Source organism: Lipotes vexillifer, unplaced genomic scaffold (assembly GCF_000442215.2).
Source record: "Lipotes vexillifer unplaced genomic scaffold, Lipotes_vexillifer_v1.1 scaffold1529, whole genome shotgun sequence".
Classification (NCBI taxonomy): domain Eukaryota; kingdom Metazoa; phylum Chordata; class Mammalia; order Artiodactyla; family Lipotidae; genus Lipotes; species Lipotes vexillifer.
Window position 1 is genome coordinate 114,151 of NW_006784325.1, and position 12,366 is coordinate 126,516.

Here is a 12,366-nt window from a genome sequence, read left to right on the forward strand (position 1 = left end):
CCAAAGCTGTCTGCTCTGTTGTGATGCTCTCCCTGCCAGAACTTGTAGCTGAAAGAGCAGGCACCATGTCTGTGTGTGTGTGTGTCCCCTGCGGGGTCCTAGTGCCCCATACATGTTTGTGGAATGAACCAGTGAGAGGGGAAACTGAGGTTCAGGGAAGCTGCGCCCAGGGTCACTCAGCGCACCTGTTGGGTCCACACACTGCCTGCAGTGGCTCTGGCTGCACCCCTTCTGCATCAGGGGCCAGAAAGTGCAGCCTCCGCTTTAGGGGACTTCTGAGGCTCAGACCAGCCCCGGCCGGGTCATAGTGAGACTGAGCTTACTTTCTGCTTGGCATTCACACAGCCGCATCACCCCAGGGCCACTCCATGCACCTTTCTCTGCCTTCTGAGCCAGGGAGGAGTCTGCTGCCTGCCTTGGAAAGTACGGGGCTTCTAGACGAGTCATAACTTCTAGATCGGCCCCGCTTGTTTGGCCTCATTTCTTGCTAAAGTGTAGTGGTTTTCCCCCAGAGTTCAGATAGTTGATAATGAGGCTGATAGTGACAGCTAGCAACCAGCAGATGAGTGCGCTCTACCAGGTGCTGATCTGAGGCCTGCGTGTCCCCACGGCACAGATGGGGACATTGAGGCCCGGCACCGTGAGTGTTGAGGCCTCAGCCTGCCTGGTCTCAGAGCTCTGCCAAGCCCGTGGGGGTCCGTCTTGGCCTCCATGGGGACACAGGCTGCCACCCCTGGAGTATAACCTAATGTTAGATGTGGCCCTGCTCAGGAGGTGGGACCTGTGCGCGGTGCCAGTGTCCCTCAAGTTCTCCTTGCCTTTGTCCTGAGGATGCAGGCCACCCCCCACCCCCCGTCACATCCCGACAGGCCCCTCCCCCTCTCTGCCCGGGTAAGGCTTTCCTGCCCGCTGCGTCCCGGGTAGGTCTCAGGCACCCTCACCCTCTACCCTGTGTACCAGAGTCTGCCCCTGGGGGAGGATGAGACCGATCCCTGCCTCTGGGGTAGCTGAGAGGATCACCGGCCACCTCTGTTAGGTGCTGTGGACACAGCAGGAGCTCCACAGTGTGGCAGTGACGTTGTCGGCTGTGGGCAGCACCTGATTTGGCCTGGCCCGGGATGTGTCCACAGTCCTGGGGATAGAGTTGTCTCCTGGAATCCTGGGTCGGGCGGCTGGAGTCCAGCGTCTGAGCTGAGGGTGTGCAGAGGCCACAGTCTGGGCAGGGGGTCTCACACCTGAGCCCTGGTCCCCATCAGCTTTCTGAGTCTCCATCCATGAGGGGGCAGTGAGCAGGTGGCAGTGGGACAGCGGTCTTGTGGTTTGGGCAGGACAGGGGCTCTTTCTTCTGTTCTCACTGACCAGGGACATTTGGGCCAGACTGATGGACAGCCCTTGCTATCCCTCTGATTCCTGTGATGTCTCCACCTCCCGGTGTGTTGACCAGAGGTGATGGGAAGGCCCTTGGGGGCAGGCCAGAGCTGCACTGTGGTTCTCTCCCCAGGTCCTCTCAGCCTTTCTTCCCTATGGCAGATCTGCCCTCCGACCACAGGGCAGGTTGTGCGGGCCCCGAGGTCTCCCGGGAGGTCACCTCGCAGGCAGTCAGGACGTGCCCAGCAGACCTACTGTGCGCCACCTGGGGCTTTCCCTCAGGGCCACCAGCCCTTGCCCTCAGCTCCATCTCTGCAGGTCTGGAGAGAAAGCATTTGTCGATAGAGCCACTCTTCTAGTTGGGCATCCATATGATTCTTTGTTAATTTGCTTTTCGAACAGCAAAACACTTTTACGTGCTTCAAAAGTCAAGCTTTATGACAGGTGTGTTTTGAAAAAAGTCACGTCCAAACTCAGCCTCCTTCAGTGACCACTCTCGCCAGCCCCTGGCCTTTCCAGAGCATGTTGTGCAGCTGTAACCACGCTTTCAGTCTTGTGTCTCCTTTTGTGCAGCAGGAAAAGGTTATTTACCACATCTGTACACATGTCTGGGAGGTGTGTACCCGGGAACAGAGATGGAAAGGAAAAGACCCCACATTTTAGCTGTGGTCGCAGGTGATGGCCTTCCTCTAATTCTGTTTCCTACACGCTGACCAACACGTGTTACTCTTATGAGCACAGAGCACACCCCGAGGCTGCACATGAGCGCTGCACGTGGAGTCGTGCCTGGGAGCCCTGCCCCTGCTACACACCATGCGGGGGGCTGCCTAGGGGCTTGCTGTGCATTTCCCCTAAAAATAATGGCGCTCTTCCAGCTTGGGAGGCGAGCCTCACGCCCGCTGAGCGGTGGGGTCAGGTCTGGACCTGGCCCCGTGGGGGGTCGGGGAGTCGGTGAGGGGTGCCGAGACGCCCCCTACCCCCAGCTGCATCAGGAGGCTCAGTGGTGGCGATCTGTCTGCGCGCCGGGTTCAGTGGCCCACGGGGCGGAGAGCAGTGGCTCTGGGTGTTCAGGGAGCTGGGGTGTAGTCCCCGCGGCCCATGGACGGAAGCCCATGCTGTTGGTTTGCCTGGGGGGGCCACATGTCCAGCCCAGCCCTCTGACGGGGAAGCAGGGCTGAGACCACGCAGATGATTGGGCTCTGTGAGGAGAGCCAGCAGCCAGAGAAGCCTTCAGCTTGCAGAGCGTCTGAGCCTCCAGGCCAGAGCACCACCCCCAGGCTGCCTTCTAGTCTTCAGATGGGGAAACTGAGGCTGGGCAGGGGGACAAGTCCTCACCCAGGATCTGCCCGCCACAGTCTCAGTCCGCAGATGGGAAGAGGCAGAGGGTGGTCCTGCGTGACATCGAAGGGGCAGCCTTTTCCTGCGCTGCAGGAGCAACGTTGTGGCCCGGGCCGGCTGTCCCACCTCTAGGGAAGGGCCGTCCCTTCTGAGCACCGCGGGGATCGACGCCAGAGTGCAGAGCCCGAGGCTGCACCAGGCTGGGAGGGCTCAGCTGCGTCCCCCGTGTCACCACGTATCCATCGCGGGCAGTAGGATCACAGAGCGAACACTCAGAGGTGGCACCCAGCGTGGAGGCAGCCACAGTCCTGACGGACGGTCAGCTCGTTACCCTCACCTGCCCCTGAGCACAGGTGAGGGTCTTGAGCCCCATGCAGGGGGCCAGGGCCATCTCCTGTGCTCCGGCACGCTGGCCCACTCCCCTGCTCCCATGGCTGGGGCTTGCGCGCACAGCACTTGTGGCCCCTGGGCCTTGGTTTCCCTGTGTGTCCCACCCACACTGTGAAGGCCGGTGGGGGGCTGACGACAGGAAAGGTGGTGGACGTCCGTCTCCCCACTGCCACCGTCTCCCGGGCACCTGGAGGCTGTGCTGCACCTGGGGCAGAGCGTCATGGTCCCGCGGCCTGCAGCCTCCCCTTCCCACAGGCTGAGTTTGCCCCGGTGGTGTGGCCTGGGGGCAGCTGCACCCCGCTTTCCCTTTGCCCCACCCTGGCTTCTGGGCAGTGTGCGCATGTCTGCGCTGCGGAGGACTGGGGGCCCGGGTATGCGTGTCAGGCGGGCAGAGTCAGCCTTCTGTAGGAGGGATGCTGGCGCTTGGAAACCACCCCTACCGTGGGCGTGGGGTCACTGTGAGCTGGGGGCCGCCAGAGTGACAGCAGTGGCACGCAGTGAGACACCCGCTGGGAGACACCACCGTCCTGGCCTTGACCCGTGTGGTTCACGTGCTCTGCGCAGAGCCCTGGGAACGGGGAGCCGTGGTCACGGGGGCCCTGTGCAGATGGGGAGACTGAAGCATTGGCCTGGCCTCTGCCACTCACCTGGGGCAGGGCCCAGGTGCCTGCTGTGGTCTCGCTCCCCAGGCCGTGCTGCCCGCCTGCCCGCCGGCCCGCACTCCTCTGCCGAAAGCCCCTTTCTGCCTCCTTGGTGACCAGCGTACCTGCTGGCCCTGGTGCCCCTGAGGATGTGTCCCCGGGTGCAGTCTCGTGAGGCCCCTGGGCAGCTGGCCCGCCTCCCAGTCAGAGGTTTTCAGCACCGTGAGTTGCGTAGCTGAGCCATGGCCCCCCTCATCCAGCCCTGGCAGCCCCCCTCTCCTGGACGGCTGCTTGGGACTGTCTCTCGTCGCTCTCGCTCCTTGCGGCCCAGGCAGTGGTGGCCCCGAGGTAGGCGAAGGCAGGCTCGCGTGAGGCTGCCGGGCCTCTGGCAGCAACCGCTGGCCACCAGGGAGGGCTCTGACCCGTCCTCTCCTGACTCACTAAGCATCGATAAGCAGTGGCCGTGCCCGTGCGGGCTTGGCTCCAGGCAGATAGGTGACTAGACTTGCCGGAGGCTGGGGGGAGGTCACGGGCTGTCATGACAGCGTCCGCCGTGCAGGCCAGGCGGCTGCTGGGCAGGAGCCAGCACGGGTGGGGCTCTCAGGTGGAGACGCCTGGGGAAGGTGGGTGAGGCACTCATCGGCCGGGGTGAGGGTGGGGACGTGGGTGGTCACTGGGGTCACCTGAGGCGCTTTCTCCCTCGGGAGCTGGAATCTGAAACCTGCATGGAGTCAAGTGCTTTGGGGACTTGGGGCAGATGTATTTGGCTCCAGTTGAGTGTGGAGAACCTTCCAGTGCCCTGGTTTCCCACAGTAGTCCTGGAAGGAAAACGCACTGCGCTACTCCCTTCATTCAGCTCACCAGGACTCTGTGTGAATGTGGCGGGCGAGCTAATGGGATCCTGGTGCGCACGGAATGTATGTGAGGGCAGGGACTGCCGGATCACAGCCTGGCCTGGGGAAGTGTCTCAGTGGCCCCGGCTCTGCTCCTTCCTTGGAGCAGCCGCCTGGGGCAGTCGCTGCCCTCTGGACGCCGCACGGAGCAGCACACGCTGACCGGCCGCAGGTGCCTGCAGGTCCCAGACAAGGGAGGGTTCTCTGGTGAGAGCTTAGCGTCAGCCGGTGACTGTGGCGAGCAGAGCCGCCATCTGCGCGAGGCACACGTGTGGCCCTGGCAGGGGGCCACCACTCACACACCGCTGCCAGGGAGGAGTGGGAGGCCTGAGTCCGGTCCTGTCCTTGGTGACGCCGAGAGCCATAGAAACAGGAGCAACGGGCTTCGGGGCCTCGGCTCACTTCATCCTCCTAGCAGCCCTTGCAGTGGGTGCTTGCTGTTCCATTGTATAGACGAGAAAACTGAGGCATGGGGGTTAAGTCACTTTTTGAGTCTACATGGCTGGCAAGTGGCAGCGCAGGATGGGAGCCAGGCACAGGGTGTGGGTCTGTGCTGCGCCTTGGGGGCTGGGGGTGGAGGCCATGTGACCAGAGAGCGGCAGGGCTCCCACCTGTCCAGCCTGGGCTTCACCTTTCTGGCCTAGGGCTGCGTGTCTGGCCACCCTGCCTTTCCTGTCCTTGGGAGGGAGGGGCCTCGCAGTGTCACACTGAGTCAAGAGTTGACCCTGTGAGGATCAGGTTCCTGGTGGGTCCTCCAGACCAGCTTCCATGGGAGCTCCAGCCCTGCGCGGCCATCAGCCATGTCCTGAATCCTCTCCCCTGGCCCTGTCCCACTGGTCGCCCCTAGTCTGACATGTTGTGCCACCTCGGGTGCCTGGCAGCTGCCACCCTCCCAGCAAATACTCTGCAGCCTTGGGTGGGGTGTTCTTGTGGCCCCAGGGCTCCCGTCTCTCTGTACGAGCCAGTCCCCACAGGGACCGTGGGTCTGCCACGACCCCATCACTCAGCTGACCTCACACACCACAGCTGTCCCTTCTGCCCCCCAGCCCTGGACCCACGTGCTGGTCCTCAGACCCTGGCAGGCCCCTGGCCCATGCTTTTCCCACGTGCTGCCTGGCCTGCCCTCAGCCCTGGGTCCGCCTGCGGCCCCAGTGAGGATTTGTCAGACAGGAATGCTCATAGACTCGTCTGGATACAGCCAGGGGCCCCTGGCTCCAGAGATCACATCTCTGCCTGGCCCAGATCCCCTAGGGGTCCCTGTCTGTCATCTGTGGAATGAACCCATGTTCCCCTTGAGGCCTGGCCCTACCCATATCCTCCCCTCTGTCCCTGCACCCAGGAACGTCTGCCTTGGGGCCTTTGCCCAGCTCTCGCCATCACCCAGGAGCAAGTTTAGGATGCTTCTTCCAAGGCCCTCCCAGCCAGCTGAGGTGGCCGGTGAAGCTAGGGAGTGTCTCCCTCTCCTCACGTGTGGCTCCTGGCAGCCCTGTGCCTGCTCCGGGTCTCAATTTCCTCGTCTAGGGAGTGGCAAGGTGGAAGTACCTGCCGCGTGGTCCTACGCCCTCCCCGTCTCTTCTTTGAGGCCCTTCTCTGAGCTTGTTTCTCTTTGTGCCCCACCCGAACGGAAGGCAGGCATGAGATGCTTCAGCAGCAGTGGCCCCGGCCCCCGCAGCTTCCCCTGCCGGGCCAGGCAGGCCTCGGCAGCAGCTGTGCTGGTTCCGGGGCCGAGGGGTAGCTCCCAGGGCCACGAGCGTGAGAGTGGCTGTGGCAGTTGTGGGCGAGTGTGGGATGCGCTGTCTTGGCGTGGAGGAGCTGGCGGTCATGCCGAGAGGGGCCTGGACAGACTGACCTCGCAACGTCACTGTCAGGACAGTGGCTGTGACCCTAAATCCCAGTCGAGTGTGGGGCAGAGGGTGGCCCAGACCGTCGGCCAGGGTTGCGGTGGGGGACCCACACGTGGACGTGGTCTTGGGTGGCGGCTCAAGCGGATCCACAAGGCGCAGACCTGGGCAGGCGGCTGCCTTCTTCCACCAGGCGTCGTGTGGCTTGTCTTCAGCAACGGGGTAGGTCTGTGTTCTGTTGCCAGGTGACTCTTCTCTGTCCCGGCACACTGCGGGGGCTCACTGGATATGTGAAGGGGTGGGTACAGGGCCTGGGAGGGGCCTCCCTCCCGGAGGGGCTCGCCACTCATGTGCAGGGGGCTGGCGCTCGGAAAGCACTCCAGATGCCGTGGTCGTCCTGCTGGAGGCCCGGCTCCTGACTCCCGGCTCCCTGACCACCTGCCATCCAGCCATGCCGGCCTCACCAGGTGTTCAGCGGGCCAGCGGGAAACGGACCCAGAGGGACCAGGATGCAACGAGGCAGGTTCTGGAAGCTTCTGGAGCAGCTGAGATGTCAGTGAGGCCTTCAGGAAATGGTCCTCAAGGGCCAGGTGACTCTCAGGCAGGATGACTTGCCTGGGGGGTTGGCACACTGGGCGTGGGGTTGAGGAGAAGACGGGCAGCGGTGCCTGTGTGGTGTGAGTGTGACTTAGGCGGTGGACGGATCAGGGAGGACAGTTCTGTCCCAGCAGCATAGCTGGAGGTGGTGACTGGACCTGGTCCCCACGCCAGGGTTGGGACAGACGGGCCAGCTCCCAGTTCAGCGTTCAAGCCCGGAGAGAGGTCAGCGGCAGGTGCTGGAGGTGTCCCCGGCCTTCCTGCACCTGGAGCAGGGCCCGGGGTGGGGGCCAGGCCAGGCAGAGGGACCTTCTCACCCCTCCATCCTGGCCCCCAGCCCACTGTGTGGGCAGGGAGGGGCTCTGGCGAAGGCTGTCTAAATGAAGGAAGATGCAGTCGTCGTGGTTCACGGGGCCTCCCCAGTGTCTCTAGGACTTCCCTGATTTTGGCACTGAAGTCCCATGTCGTCACCAGAGCCTCCTTAGTCCCAGGCAGGCGTGGAGATTTGGTCACTTGGGGGTGTTGGGCACCAGTTGCTGGTGGGTGGTGCAGCAGCTGCCTCCTATCTGGCCAGGGGGAAGGGGAGGGGGTTCCCGCTTGGGGAGAGACCCTGCGCTAAGCCACCTGCTCCCCCGACCACAGGAAAGGAGCACCTGCACGTTGAGTCTCTGAGGAGTGGGGAAGGCGGGGCGGGGCATGGGGGCTGCGGTTTTTCCCTGTGTGGGGTAGGGGGAGTTTGAGCCAAAACTTGCAGGTGAGGGGGAGTGAGCCATGTGGGTGCCAGGGCAGAGGGAGCAGCCGCGCCAAGGCCCTGAGGCAGACGTGCTCTGAAGGGCATCCAGGTCGGGGGATGACAGCCTGCCCGGTGAGCCATGGGTGAGACTCTGAAGGTAGAATGGGTGGGGCCGCACTCAGACTGGACGTGGGTGGGATGTGGCGTGAGCTCCTGGAACCATGGAGAGCAGGTGCCTGAACCATGAGTCGGGAGGACTGCTGGGGCCCTCAGGTCCAGAGGTTCTGGGAGAAGGCAACCTCTGCCACCCGCAGCCTCCTGGCCCCTTATGGGGACGGGTCTCCAGGCCTGGCCCTGTCCCAGGGTGACATGGACATCCCGCAGAGCCTTCCTCCGGGAAGTGGAGGGACAGGTGGGGTGGGGGGCAGTGGTGAGGGCTCAGGTGGGCCATCTGCCTTCTTGCCCCCGGCGGCGAGAGTTGCCCAAGTTTGGTGACGAGGAGTGAGCTCTATGGGCTGGGGCCCAGGTACTGGGGAGCAGACCCCAGCGTGGTTTGCAGAGTAGAGGGGCCCCCGCCTGGTCAGAGGGTTGTGGCCGCGCCTTTGCCTGCAGGGTCTGGGGGCCTGAAAGGGCCTGATCCAGGTGGGAGCAGGCAGCCTCAGCCCCCGGTGAGGGGAATCGTTCCAAGTCTGTGTTTACTGGTTGTAATTGCTTTTATCTCTCCGCGGTCGGTTTACAGAAGATGTGATGAGTTAGAACAGTCTGTGGTTGACAGACGCGTCCCTTTTACCACATGAACGATGCGGTGGCCGGATGTGTCTGGAGAGATGACCTAGAATTTTCCTGAGGCCCTTCCAGAACCTGTGGAGGGGCCGAGGTGGGTCCCGGAGCGCGGCAGGGGCGCGTCTGTCTGAGGTGCTCACCGTGTGAGTCAGCACCGCGCTTGCTTCGCTGCACGTCTGCCCTTCCCTGTCCTTCTTTGTTCACAAATGCTTGTTAGAAAGACAGGTCCCAGGTGTCCCCCTGGGGCAGGCTGCCCCTGTAGATTCATGGTTAGTAGTGGACACGTTCTCTGTGTTTGCTCAGATGCGCCACGGGCAGCCCTGTTCTGTTCCAGGGCTCAGACATGAGAGCTCAGAGCTTATCCCCCGGGCTAGAAGCAGTCTTTGTGACTTTAGCCAAGTAGGTCAAAAGTGGCCCCGGGTGGCCCTAGAAAGACCGTGAGGCGGGATCTTGCTCCCTTCCTGCCCTGTAAAGGTGAGGCTCACCCCGCAGTGACGCGGGACGTGCGCATCTTGGGACCAGGTCGCACGGGGACAGGATGGTTAGTTACTCTTTCCAGAAGGAGGTGGCCCACGGGGAGGTGGGGGGAAGATAACTTGCCACTTTCTGTGGCGATGAGAAGGTCAAGGTGGCCCACGGTGGGGGGGCTCCGAGGTGTGGGAGTCGAGAGGCCCGTTGTCAGGGCAGGCTTGGGCTCGGGGCCTGAGTAGCACGGCCGCAGCCCAGAGACCCGCGTCCTGCCCGGGGCCCCAGGGTCTCCAGGGTCCCGGGTGTGCGGGGCGGGGTTGCCTCAAAGCCCCACCTCCCCACGCCCACGGGGCCCCTCAGGTGGCGCCTGCCCATGCCAGCCTGGCCCCAGATGGGAGGCCGTGTGGACGGGGCTGCATTTCCACCGCAGACTGAGTGCGGCAGGCGTCCCCTGCATGCGGGCGGGCCTCGTCCTGTCTGCTGAAGGCCTGTGTGGAACCAAAAGACCCGCCCTGCCCCGAGGAAGAGGGGGCTCCTCCTGTCAGACGGGGGCCTTTCCTCCACCTTTGGACTGGAACTACTCCCGCGGCCCTCTGGGGTCACGAGGCCGCCCGCAGCGGGTCTCGGGACGTCGACCTGCACGGTCGTGCCGCCGCCTCCTTCTAATCGAGCTTCACCTGCGCACGCACGCTGTGGGTCTGTTTCTCTGGAGGGCCCTGACTCATGCACCCCTTACAGCGTGGTGCCTGGGGATTTTCCCTGTGTCTTCCCTGGGGCCTCTGACCGCAGCCTGCTTGGCCCACCCTCTGCACCACGATGGGGCTGGGTGGAGGTGGGCACCCACGGGTGGGCAGTGAGGCTCTAAGGTAACGGACCTGCAGGCTGGCGCCCCATGGTCAGGAGGTGACATCCAGGGTGGACAGGTAGGGACTCTGGGGGCCTCGCTGCTCTCCGGGGCCTGTGTGGGAGCAGCCTGTTAGCCGTGAGACCCTCATGGGCTGGGTGACCAGGAATATCGCTGGACCTCTCTGGGCCTTGGCCTCTGTCTATAAGGGGGCTGACATTCATGCGTCACGGGCACACCAGGAGTCAATACGTATTAAGTACTTTGCGTGTGGAAAGCGAGCCGCCTTCACCAGTGCTTCCTCGTCACCAGAGGGACAGCCTCAGCGTTCTTCGCCAGGGAAGCCCGGGGCCATATGCTGGGCCAGCTGCTGACCAGTAGAACCTCCCTCCTGGCATCACTGTCCTGAGGAGACGGGCACCAGAGAGGGAGCATGGAACTCCTCGTCACCTCAGGGACTTTGCACTGGCTGCTCCCTGAGGGAGGCTCCCTGGGCTCTGACCAAGGGTCGTCCCTGAGCATCTCTGAAGTGGCTCCTTCCTTTCCGCTTCCCTGCCTGTGTTACCCTCCTGCCTTTTTGGGTGTCATGACAACTCGCCTCTTGGGCCAGCTCCCTCCTGATCTGGTCCCAGGTGCCTGGAGCCAAGCTAGCCTAGAGTCGGCGCTCACTGCCAATTTAATGAGTTGGCCTGTGAGCAGGGCCGGCGCTGGGAAGTCCTGGGGTCAGCAGGGGCTCTGTCGGCAGGGCGTGAGGGAGAGTGACCCCCTCGGGCTAAGATGAGCTGGTGCCCTTGGGGGTTCTGGCAGTGGCCACGGAAGTGCAGGTGACCTGTGGGTGTCCCTGGGGTCTGATAGCCCAGAGTGTGAGCACGGGGAAGGGTCAATCCTGCATCCAGGACGTGGGGGTCCCACCTGCTGCTCAGGCGGAAGCCTGTGGAACTTGTGGTGGGAGTGCTTCTGCGTTGAAGGGTGTCTGACCTCACAGATGCACCAGGACAAGCGTCCTGCCTGCGGCCTCACGGTTCAGCTAACCTTTAGGAGCCCCCAACCCCACTGGCACACCATCCCTCTCTCTCTTCCTGGTTGACGCTGAGTCAGCCCCTGAGTTGACACTGGGGACAGGGCAGGGATGCAGGGCGTGCAGGAAGGTGAGTATGCCAGCCCTTGGTGTGGGGTCAGAGGTCAAGGGGTGCCACATGCCCCCTCTTGAGAGGCTGTGGATGGCCCTTCCCTCCCCAGATCCTGCTTGAGCCGTAGGTCTGTGTGCGCATGGGTTTGGGCCTGGGAGAGGAGAGGGATCTGCTGCCGCCGCCTTGTGCAGCCACGACTGTGTGCAGCCGCCGAGGCGGGTGGTCAGTCAGCCTGCGATTGGACATGGCTGCTCCCAGGCCGGGCCACGGGCCACACCAGGCGGGGCAGCTGGGGGCCTTCCGTGCCTGGAGGGACAGCTCCAGTCTGGCTGACCTCATTGGCACTCCTCTCGAATTCTGGGAATTGTGGGCCCCCTTCACTGGATGGGAGGAGGGATGTGGGGAGTCGTCTTGAGGTAGCTGCTGGCTCCAGGTCAGAGGAGCCCACGCGGCAAGCACAGCACATCCCTTTCCCTGCCGCCAGTCCAGGGGACGACAGCAGGCTGGGACGTTGGTCCTTCCTGCCACCTGCTTAAGTGGCTTAGGGACGTTTCCTGGGGGGCCGTGAGGGTGTCACCTGGGATGAGTCACCATTGCCCTCTTTCAGGCTTTCCTCTTCCCCTCCTTCGTGGGCAGATGCTTTCGGAACCTTCTGGGTCCCTGGTTGGCATTTCCTTAGCTCTCTCTTCAGCAGCCCAGTGGCACTGGTGCTGCCCCTGGTTCCCCCATGGACCCAAGCAAGAGGCCGGTGGGTGCACCTTCCCTCTTCACCACCAGTGAATGCCAGGCATCTCTGGGCACGTTGGCATAGCTGCAGGTGGTGGTGGGTCCAGGCCCCCTTTGCACAGTAGGAGCTGTGCAGGCAGTGCAGAGGCCCAGCCGCCCATGGGGATGGGAGACCATGCTGCCGTTGTCGGCATCGTTTTAGCACGTGCTTATTAAACACCCACTGTGTGTCAGGCCCGGCTCCAGGCACTGGGCACAGCTGTGAACAAGCCAAGCCCAGGTCCCTGCTCCAGGGATGACGTCTGGGGTCGCTGCAGCTCTGCACACCTGGCTGACATGGAGACTGCTTTCCCAAGACAGGCTCCCATTGGGTCAGGATGCCAGTTGGGCATCCTCGAGTTGGGCTGATAAACCCACGGGTCGCTCAGGACCAGGGGATGGGGCAGCTGGAGTTGCAGCATCTCTGCCTACAGCCAGCTGCTGCGGTGATGGCCCTCAGCCCAGGGCTCACCCCGGTCTCAGACCAGGAATCCAGAGGGCACCCCCAGGATGGGCCATGCCTCCTGAAGGCCAGCCCAGCTGCCAGTCTCAGCAGCTGCTTCCTGCTGAGCTTG

At 63.3% G+C, this 12,366-nt stretch overlaps 1 protein-coding gene across 1 annotated transcript in view; it reads left to right on the forward strand.

Moving 5' to 3' along the window:
* Positions 1–12,366, forward strand: part of FBRSL1 (fibrosin like 1) — a 108,456-nt gene that overhangs the window by 23,422 nt on the left and 72,668 nt on the right. The window lies entirely within an intron of this gene.